This window comes from Clupea harengus, chromosome 21 (assembly GCF_900700415.2).
Source record: "Clupea harengus chromosome 21, Ch_v2.0.2, whole genome shotgun sequence".
Taxonomy (NCBI): domain Eukaryota; kingdom Metazoa; phylum Chordata; class Actinopteri; order Clupeiformes; family Clupeidae; genus Clupea; species Clupea harengus.
Genome location: NC_045172.1, coordinates 11,744,974 through 11,754,852, shown reverse-complemented (window position 1 = coordinate 11,754,852; position 9,879 = coordinate 11,744,974). Strand labels below are relative to the sequence as shown.

The 9,879-nt window shown below is 42.1% G+C and overlaps 1 long non-coding RNA gene across 1 annotated transcript in view; it reads left to right on the top strand.

Moving 5' to 3' along the window:
• LOC122128593 overlaps nt 1–9,320 on the top strand; it is an 11,625-nt gene extending 2,305 nt beyond the window's left edge. Inside the window, exons 2-3 of the long non-coding RNA XR_006151471.1 lie at nt 2,184–2,309; nt 8,981–9,320. This is a non-coding gene — a long non-coding RNA (uncharacterized LOC122128593). The remainder of the gene's footprint in view (nt 1–2,183; nt 2,310–8,980) is intronic.
• Nucleotides 9,321–9,879: the final 559 nt, after the last annotated feature.

Here is a 9,879-nt window from a genome sequence, read left to right as displayed (position 1 = left end):
TAATGACAGAAGTGCTATGTAGATAAAAACAAAAGAAAACAAAAGAAAACAAAACATGCACATCCATAAACAGTTATAATCTAACAAAACACCAGATGGGGATGGAGGGTTTTGGGCAGGTGTGTGTGTGTGTGTGTATTTGTGTGTGTGTGTGTGTGTGTGTGTGTGTGTGTGTGTGTGTGTGTGTGTGTGTCTGTGTGTCTGTGTGTGTGTGTGTCTGTGTGTGTGTGTCAAGGGGTTGCATTTATCCAGCCTGCAGTGTAACAGAACAAACGGTAAGATTTTTTAAGAGGATGGTAAACGAATTCTCCGCCTGTGCACTTTCCTCTGGGGAGTCCTTACCACAGTCTCAACTTAGTCTTTCTAATGAAAAGTCTTTATGGATCATTTGTCTCCCAGGCTTATTGTCCTGAAGACGGATTAGAGAGAGGGAGAGGCCTCAGAGCCCGCCTCCACCTCCATCCCTAATTCCCCCCGCATCCCCCGAGTGTCAGAGGTGGGAGGCTGGGACGTTGCTTTCTTTACTGGCAGAATACATTTGTTTCCTTCCTCATTTCACAGAGGCCTCCATAGTGAGTTGGTATGAGGTCCTAGGCACACCGAACGCACACAGAACGCACACACACACACTTTATTGCTCAGGTAAATGCTTATATTCATACAAACACACACACACACTCGCTCAGATGCACACTTGCACACTCACACTCACAGTCACACTCACACTCACACACACACACAAACACACACCTCTGAGTCCCTTCTCTCATTTTACTAGCGGTTAATTTATGATGCGCATTAGACACTCTGGTAGTATTTTAGCTGGAGTTCAGGTTCTCGGGCCCGGGCGAGATTTCCCCGAGGAAAGACTCGAGTGACATTGGGATCTAGTCTCCGACTCTTCATTACCGTAAAAGTACACTCACCCGTTGCCTGGGGCCATGAGGCAAACTGCATGGGCAGATAAGGGACTCCTGCTCCAGTCGCAGCCAGCCGCCGATGACTCCTGTCAGGCTTCTGTTGGCTCAGGGGCTGGGATGAGGACCACTGGTAGTGAACGCGATGACATTACCGGGCACAATGTTGTGTAATTAAAGACAGAGAGGTATCTCTCTCTCTCTCTGTCCCTCTATCTCTTCCTCTCTTTCCCTCTATCTCTTGCGCTATCTCTGCTGCAGCTACTGGGGTGTCACCAGAAGAGAGAAAGAAAGAGAGGGAGAGAAAATGGGAGAGGGAAAAGCAGACAAGAGTTAGCTAGGAAAGGTGGAGAAGGGGAACAAGAGGGATAAACATAGTGAGAGGGTACAGAGAGAGAGAGAGAGAGAGAGAGAGAGAGAGAGAGAGAGAAGCCATGGACAGTTTGTTAAAACCAAGAGAAAAGACACCTTCTCCCCTCCCCGCTCTTCCCACCACGCTTTCTCCTTCTGGCCCTGTGAGTAATCTGAAGCACACGCATGGCTTGGATCTCCCAACGCGGTCATATATTAGTAATCACAGGAGAAAGTGCTGGAGCCAAAAGTACAAGACTGGAGCTGCAGTTTCAATGTGCTGTTGCAAGCACAGTGTGAGGCTGCACTAGCCCTGGGTCTTTAAAATGGCTGACAGGCACCACTACTCCCAGACTTCAGCACCGATACTGAGCATACAAAGGCCCAGAGCAGAGCAGAAGTGCCCAAGCTTTTGACAATGAGAAAAGAAATGAGCCCCAACCCCTCCGCCCCCGCCCAACACCACAGAAGACTGAAACGCTCATACAGCCAATTAACTGCCCATCAGCCATCATTTTCTTAAACATTGTTTCTACATTTGAACATTTTCAATTCAATTTCATTTCATCAGTCAGTAAAGTTCATTAAACAAGTTAAAGTTAAATATTTTATCAGTTTTTGTATGGTTTTTTATTTGATCAAAAGGACCAAATCTGTCTGGATCAAATACAATTTTATGATTGGCTATGTATTATATATTATATATTCTTTGGATCAGTTGGTCTTAGACACATGTCTGTTGTATTAATAAACAAGCTAGCTATCCCTTCTAACATATAGGCTAAACAGTAGGCCCTGATCATATAATAGAAGTACAAAGTAGCCTATAAACTCTAAACTATGCTGTAAGAGCACTGGCATATTTCATTTGCCTAGTGGTTGGATGTTAAGGTTTCTTGTTCTATTTTTTCTCAGTTTTGGAACCACTGGCCTAGAGGATTACCATCCCGACTACAGGGACACCGGTATGTGCCTGCACCAGAGGGGCAGTAACTGGGTTGCGATATCATCCCAGCAAAAGTGACAAGCCTCTTGTGTGAGGTATCAGACGTGACAACTACTCTTTTAATTTTCCATTATAGCTGTTTGTTTGGGTATTAAGCTTCAAAGCAAACCAATTTGTTGCTGAAATTGAAAAGTAAAGATATTTGAACAGCTGATGGTAAGGGATTGGGTGGCGGGGGACGAATGTGTGTGTGTGTGTGTGTGTGTGTGTGTGTGTGAAGGTCTGTCAGGCGGGGGGATTAACGGACTTTAGTGCACCAGACTGGATGTCCAGCACCGTCGAACAGCCACCAGGAAGTGTGTTTGCGCACGGCAAGCTTAAGCCCAGAAACAACTCTCAGTCATCCACCAGCGAAAGCTAAACAAACATCAGACCCGCAGCACGCCCCGTTAATTAATAACCACCGACGCCGTCCAACACGTAACGTCAAAGTCCATGTGCATTCGGCCAACCACAACTCATTCGTAGATTAAGGCATAACCTGGTGCCATTTCGCTGCAAGTTCCATATTTATGACTTACACCTGCTCAACTCCTCTCTTCTCCCTTTCCTTTCCTCTCCTCCATTCTACTCTATTCTTCTCTCCATCCTATCTCCTCTGAGGGCATTTGATGTAAGGGATTTTGTATAGTCCGCTGGTCATTCTTGAAAAATAAATCCTGATAGGACGAACAGGTCTTGTATCATCCTGAAGGGATTTATTTTTCAAGAATGACCTGTGGACTATACATTATCCCACTTATTATACAGTGAAAACGATACAACACATTCCTCCATTCCTCTTTTTAAATCATTTTGTTGCCGTTTTGTGGCTTACACTGAGAAAAAAAATACTTTTTCACTTTTTCATATTACTTGCTGACTTCAAGTTACAATGAATTTCCATAATGATAAGTGAACGGACCACTTGTGGAATTATATGAAAGATGGGAATCGGAAGCATTGACAGCAGTCATTCACTTTTCTTCAGCGGTCATGAACCCCCAAACATTGGGATGCCTTTTCAATGCAATGGAACAATTTTCAATTCCATCCTCTCTCTCTCATTTTCTCTCCCTCTCTCTCCTGCCCTACTATTAACAAGCCATGCAGCAACAGAGTTCGACGGAGATCAACGTTAAATAAAATGGGGTGGCTGTGGACACTTGCTCTCCAGGTTGGTGCCTGGAGGCTTTAAGAGGGCGCTAAAGGCAGACATCTCAGGAGGCCATGATGCCAGAAATCATAGCCTCCTAATTTAAACCAAGTGACCTTTTCACCCCACAAACCTTAAAACTTTCAGTGTCCAATTGTCTTAATTTATGTGTTCATTTCTATTCAAAGGGGCCTGCCTATGCTGTTACCTAAAAGTCAAATACTTCTTCAGCCCGAAGCCAGCTTGAGTCGGAGTTAATTGTGTTTCAACTTTATAAGGGGAATCAGCGCTCCTACACAGTCAGTGGTCTCTCTCTCTTCAAGACACACACACACACACACACACACACACACACACACACAAACACACACGCATATAAAGGAGATACACCATCTAACATTACCCATGCAGGGTGTCCACTCACTGAGATAAACGTAAACTTCACAGAGGCAAAGTTTACAAAGTTTCTCATTTTTTACACCATTTCCTGCTGCCTCCATCAGCTAATTGATAAACAACAAACAAATGAAAACGAACATCTCGCGCATGCACCAAAAAAAGCTCTCTTTGACTCGTTCTCTGCTTTAATGCAGGTTAATTTATGTTTTTTTTTTCTCGCCTCTCTTTTTTCCCAATGTTATTCAAAGATGCGGAGGATTAATTAGCGTCGGGGAGTTGATAGCTTGCCGTTTTCTCTGTCAAAGTCGGCCATCTGTGGCGTGCGCCTGATTAACGAGCAGGTGTGAGAGGAGGCACTTTCATCATTGCTCTCTGTGGCGGGCTACACAGCTACACGCACCACGCAAAAAGCCACTTCAGACAAACAGACAACCGGTCTGTACTTAAGTGAGCGAATAAAAACAACAGCCTCACAGTAACAGAGTCAAAAAATATTTGTGCATCAGTGTTCAGGATGAGAACAATGTCGGGCTTTACATTTTAGTACGTGCACAAAGACATCATGACGATATGGGGATAGGTAGTCGACGACAGGAAGTACCTAGCATGTACTTAGGCTCTTTCTAAATTTAAATGTAATGTGTTTGTTCTATTTCTGTTCTTAGATTTTTTTTTTTTTCACTTTCATACAGAATGTTTTCATTTGTGAGCTTCACAGTGCAACTGATTGAAGATCTGATTCAGTATTTTCCCTTCCACTTCTATGTATGCGTCCACATGCATTACCTGGGCCCCCTTTACTACTTGAGGACCCTAAAGCACACCCCCACCACACCATTTTAATCAACAATGGTCAAATTTGTGCATCTTACATAAGATTCATTCTTACTTGATATTTGACATTAGATTTAACAGCATCATCATACACATTAAAACTCAAGCCTATGCATGTCCATAAGCTTCAAACTACAGGATTTGTGCCAGTGTTATGGAACTGCACAAGTGGGTTACTGTCAACGTGGGAAAGATAATGGGGTACAAAGACATTGCATTTATATAGGACTGGGATGGTAAGAAAGGATAGAAGAAAGAACTAACTTGATGTCCTTTCCACCCTCCTCTTAACATCCCCATAGTTTCACCTTTGTAACAGAGCACGTCACACACACACACACACACACACACACACACACACACACACACACACACACACACACACACACACACACACACACACACACACACACACACACAAACACACACAGGGCATCAGCCTTGAAATCCACACAGAAAATGAGTGTGGTCAGTCATGGAGAGTCTATAAGTGTCATAAAAGTGGACACGTGTCAAGGGTGCTCCCTGACAGAAAAGGGCTAACTGGGTACACAGCCAGTCAAAGAGGCCACATACTCTCTCTCTCTCTCTCTCTCTCTCTCTCTCTCTCTCTCTCTCTCTCTCTCTCTCTCTCAGTGAAACAGGCACAGTTGCAGTTCATTATCGTGTGTGCAAATGAAGAGCCCTAATTGTTGCAGCACAGGTGTTTGTTGGAGAGGGAGAGAGGAGGAGGAGGCGGAGGAGGGTGGATTCTGAATGACTTTAATTGGCTTTGGGATTTCTAATCTAGTGGTTGCATCTTCAAGACAATAGGACTACTGCATTGCTGTACTAGTGTGTATGTCTCTCTGTGTGTGTGAAAGACAATAGGACTACTACATTGCTATACTAGTGTGTATGTCTCTCTGTGTGTGTCAGAATCCACAGCATGCTATATGCTTCAGGCTGCACGGCCATTAGTGTATGTGAAAGTAGTATGGAGGAGTATAAATTAGCATGTTGTGCTGCATGTTTAAAGATGCATGAAGGCATAATTTAGCTCTCACATGTATACCTAGTTATACAGGTATGTCCCCTGAGAGAGAGAGAAAGAGAGAGATAGAGAGAGAGATGGAGAGAGAGTTTTCTGTGTACGACGACCTGGAAAAAAATACATATATTTCCTGCTGCCAATCAAAATGTGAGAGTGAGCACTTGAAGGTCAAGGAGCTTGTTAAGGTTGGGGCCAAACACTGCAGGCAGACAGGCGGATTCACCTGTGGCAGAGGTGATCCTTGCTGTCTGAATACTGGGGCAGTGGGGTGTTGGTAAGGGGCATGGGGTTATCTCAGAGGACCAGGCATATCACTGTATCACTAGCACTAGGGGGGTTAGCTGGATATTTGAAATGGAGCACAAAAATCTACTCATCAACCCTAAGCTAATCCTAGGTTAACCCAAATAAACAGCACTGGCCCCATATTTCATTGACGGGCAATGAGCAAAGCATTGATCAGCGAGCAAAGTCCACCGTGCTTAATTAAACTAACTGATTAAATAACTTGGCTAAATCATTTTGCTAATTTAATGTCAAGATCCCAAGCGCAATGTTCCTACATGTGCCACACGATAGCTTTAGCTCATGCGGGACGGACTTTGCTCGTCGGCCGTCAATGAAATTAGGACGCACTGTGTTCAGTATTTCATTTTGAACGGTAACTGGTGTGTAGTTATACAGCACATGAAAACTGAGGGATTAAGGTATAAACTGTACGCAACAGTAAACGTTTGATCAAATGTACCTGGATGCAAAGTAATAGATAAAGTTTCACAATCTAATGTTTCACATAGATAAAGAATTTACATTTAGCAAATAATTTACACTTCTCTAAAAAGCCTGGAATGTCCAAGTAAATGTAAATATGCTGTAGATATTGAATAGTGCTGTCCTACAGAGCACTGAAAACATTATTTTAACATTATTTGGCAAACTAATTTTAGTTAATTGGTAATACAATGTAATTGGTCATTGATGATAAGACAGTGTCATTAAACCAGTATTAGCAATTCAGCAAATGTCATAGTCAAGTCATACTTACTGATAATGGTACATGACACAGAAATCACTTGACACTGATAATAGTGATGATAACATAGAGTATGATGTGTTTTGTGGAAATATGTTGATATGTTGTTAAGGTAATGTCAGTCGTATTGTACAGGGTTTAAGCAAGGTGTTATCAATAATTTTAGCCCTTACTGTGAGCTCAGCTCCAAAGAGATTGCCAAGGATGGTTGTGGATCGATTTAGTTGGTTAGACCCCCCCCCCCCCCCCCCCTTGTATCAGATGGTGAGCACTCTGCTCACGCTGCCCACTGTCCTATTTCCCCTCCATTATGCTAATGAAATAAAGTTCTGCCTCATGCTGTTTCCAGATGCTTTGCTAGAGTCATGAGGCAAATCAGTGAAGCAATAAAGTGATATGTGAAGTCTATGTCCTCCTGGTCAGACTGTTTATATCATATGCTCATTGAGTTGCTGGTGTAGGCAGAAGCAGATGGAGCATCCATCACAGTACACAACTCAGTGTGAAGTCTCCACAAAACTTTGCACGTCACTCAGAAAATAATGAATTATTAATGCAATTATGCCCTTATTTAAAAAAAAAACAAAAAAAAACAGCTTTTATAACCAGTAAATATGTGCTCGTGTTCATGAGATGGAATTTGACCAATTCAAAATTTGTCAAAATAATTACGATACCTCTTGCAATATATACTGGTTAAGCGTGATATGTCAACTCTGAATACCACAAACGTTATTCGTCAGCTCCAACCAAACTTTCCCCTGGCACACAAAGGGTCACATGTATCAATGGTGTGTACGCACTAAAGTCACCCCGACATGAAGAGGAACTAATGATGATGCAAACATGCTAAACAGTCCATGTATCAGGGCGATCAGGAAGGAATCCTTGCACATCCTATTGTGTAGGCCTATTCCTGTGGTAACTGAACTGTCAACACAGCGATGATGCCGGTTTTATGAGAAGGGACCACCTGGTTGATTTCAGGGTATATTTAACAGTACAGAGGCCAATACTGAAATGTGTTTTGCAGCAATGTCAGGTTTTCACAATGTAATTGGTATAATTGACTTTACTTATATTTGAATACAGGCACCAAGAAAGGATGGTCAGTTTGATAATTGAAAATAATATATTTTTAATCTTTTGTAGTACCTGGATGATTTATGAATTATTTGGTAAAGTGGTGTACTGTGCAAATTGCAAAATGGAGAAGAGCGTGATCTCCATAAGAATACATGTGAATATATTAATTCATTCTTCACTTTATTTAACTTTAATTTAACTTTGAACACAGACGTGACCCACAGGCCTCATACGTAGGCGCGTCTTCCGTGGGAAGGTTTACCTGGAAGATGTACATGCTAATCCCGACCAATTTAAGGTGTGTCTCAACCCACATAAGGATAATTGTGGGAGTGGACTTAAAGCATGTTCATGTCCACATGAATTTACACACTGATTTGACTCACGTTTAGATTTATGAAGAAAATATGCATACATTGTGTTTGACAACTCTGACAAAAAACCTCCGTACATAAATTGTGGGTTTCTGCGTACCATTGTGGTACGACAAGTTGTACGGAAAGATTGTCCGGGACCTTCACAAAAAGAAAAGACATTCCAGACTTTTGTTTTGGACTTGTGAACATTACCATTCATCCTGGCTCTCCCAACAGTTTGAACATAATGCATATTAATCATTTCTCATTAATTACACATTCTTACTGAGCTGATGCAGACAGCACTGCGCGTGTTGCATAGGAAAGGGAACTGACCCCCCCTCTGCTCAAACGCTACAGAGCAAAAGGTTCCTCCTCTCCACTCGTCCTGAATACACAAACGTGACTGCGGCACTCCAACCAGCATGTCTCACGCGCTTCACTGGTCTGACCCAACAGATTTAGCCCGCGGCGATATTGTGACTTGACAAGTTGATCATTTTATTTTCCCACTCTTCTTCTTCTTCTCTCTCATTTAAAAATGCGGTTTGAAGAGTGAAAAGTGATGATGTTTGTTGGCAGATATTTGCCTGACATCTGCTTCTCTCCGAAAGAGAGGTCGTGTTTTCCCTGCAATTACTTTTACATATCTGTCATAAAGCGTATGGATGTTCACAAAGACTACAAAGATCTGCTCAACTCTATAACGAGCTAAAGCACTTGTCATGGAAGCCAACCAAACAGCAATGTTTATTTTCAAAGTTTTCAAAAGATATACTATATGGTAAGTGATAAACACATTGACCCTACACATTATGGTCTATTTCCAGCACTTTTAGAGCACCTAGAGCAGCTCCTGGTGAAGCTCCTGGTGAAGCGCAACCGGAAGGGGGAAGGATAGCCCCAAGGTTGAAAGGAGCTGGACGGACCAACTGGGACCCGACATTCAAGCAGGGAAGTAACCAGAAGTTGGGTGAATTGTTTAACCCTGAATGAAGAGGGGAAAGGGACATTTTGTGTTGGACTTTTGAGTTGGGTTGAAGAACCTACCTTTGAGTTTTCTTTGTGTGAAGAAATACCTGAGTTGTACCTTTTTGAATTAAAAACCTTCTTTTTACCTCCCATTGTGACTGATTCATCAGTTAACTGCACTGCCCAGCCCGTAAACTTGTTACAATATATATATATATATATATATATATTGATGGAGATAATTTCCAAACACTGTTAATGACTTAAGAATATAATAATCAAGTGCCTTTTATTATTAATTCCTTGTATGAATCATGTGCTTATGAAAACAGAAACATGGCTTTTCTGTGTTTCTGTGTGCGTGTGTAACTTAGAATATTAGGTGCCACTTAGTCTGCATATGTACAAGAGCATGTTTAGACCAGAAGAGATAAGAAGGGTCGAACTGTGCTTCTTCCAACCTTGCAAAACTTCCATCCTTGCCTCGGACGTGAGAAATCCACCACGTGGTTTTCCCTGCTGAATGCTCAACTTCTGTCTATATAAACCTTGTGCGATGTGTTTATCATGGCTTCACTTTCAGCCTTGTGCTGGGAGTGAGCCCGATTGCAATTGTTGTTTGTCTAATAAATATACTTATATGCAGCTCCGGAGTCCTGAGGTAACTAGGGTGAATTTTCACCTATCATATATATATATATATATACAGTATATATACTGTTATATATTATATATATTGTGAGTCTATATTTATGAC